This window comes from Scyliorhinus canicula, chromosome 10, assembly GCF_902713615.1.
Source record: "Scyliorhinus canicula chromosome 10, sScyCan1.1, whole genome shotgun sequence".
In the NCBI taxonomy this organism is placed as follows: domain Eukaryota; kingdom Metazoa; phylum Chordata; class Chondrichthyes; order Carcharhiniformes; family Scyliorhinidae; genus Scyliorhinus; species Scyliorhinus canicula.
In genome coordinates this window covers 180,839,522-180,840,084 of record NC_052155.1, presented here as the reverse complement: position 1 = coordinate 180,840,084, position 563 = coordinate 180,839,522, and positions in this window count along the sequence as shown.

Sequence of the window (563 nt, the reverse complement as noted above, 5' to 3'; positions counted from 1 at the left end):
GGTGGGACTTTCCTCTTTATAAATCGGCCGCTAGGTTTCCCTACATTACAACAACGACTACACTTTTCTTTAAACAGAGGTACTTCATTAGCAGTAAAGGACTTTGGAATATCATGAGGTCAGGAAAGATGCTACACCAGTGTAAGTTCTTTCTTTCCTTACTTGCAGTGATGGCAAATTATATTGACCAACCTAACGTCTGATTTTCACTGAGTGGGGAAATGTGGGATTTGTTTACTATTGCTGAAAAGAGAGATATGTTGTTGGAGCTTTTCATCTTGCACTCATCAGGACAATTACAGGAATACCAAATTTCAAACGACCGCAACAAGTCGCACTACGGGAGAAATGGGTGCTGATTGTTTTTTTCCTGATTGTTCTATGACAGTGACGCTGACTAAATGATGTGTTTTAGCTACGGTGGTTGAGGAATTGGCATTGGCCAGGATGGCTCTTCTTCAGAGTGTGGCCATAGAATCAGTTTGGCCCACCCGAGAGGGCACACAGGGCCTCGGCGACCATTGGAAGGTTGACATTTTCGTGTCTTGAGTCCGTATTCCCCA